Genomic DNA, 305 nt, shown 5'->3' on the forward strand with positions numbered 1-305 from the left:
GTTCTGATGCAGGCTATGATTCTGTTGGCCTTCTTGGCCCCCTGGGCACACTGCCAGCTCACATTCAGCCGCATCTACTCAAGTGACTGTATGTATATACAGATAGCTTTTCCATGGCAAATGATTCAGAACAATGTTATTGCTCTTCAGTAGTTCTGGACATACTTTTAGGCAAAAGAAAAGCAATCTAGGCCACACTTAATACCATCAACAAGGGCATAGGTGTGTGGGACCTGTGTCTGAGCAAAGACTTAGGCTGTTGTGCAGAAGAAACACCGCCTTATCGCTGGTGTGTAGGGCAGACG

General features: G+C 46.6%; 1 protein-coding gene across 1 annotated transcript in view; it reads left to right on the forward strand.

The window, feature by feature from the left end:
- Window positions 1–305, forward strand: part of SNRNP48 (small nuclear ribonucleoprotein 48kDa (U11/U12)) — a gene marked incomplete at its 5' end in the record, with an annotated part of 5515 nt that overhangs the window by 4586 nt on the left and 624 nt on the right. The window lies entirely within an intron of this gene.

The sequence above is a fragment of the Eurypyga helias genome, unplaced genomic scaffold (assembly GCF_000690775.1).
Source record: "Eurypyga helias isolate BGI_N326 unplaced genomic scaffold, ASM69077v1 scaffold33351, whole genome shotgun sequence".
NCBI lineage: Eukaryota > Metazoa > Chordata > Aves > Eurypygiformes > Eurypygidae > Eurypyga > Eurypyga helias.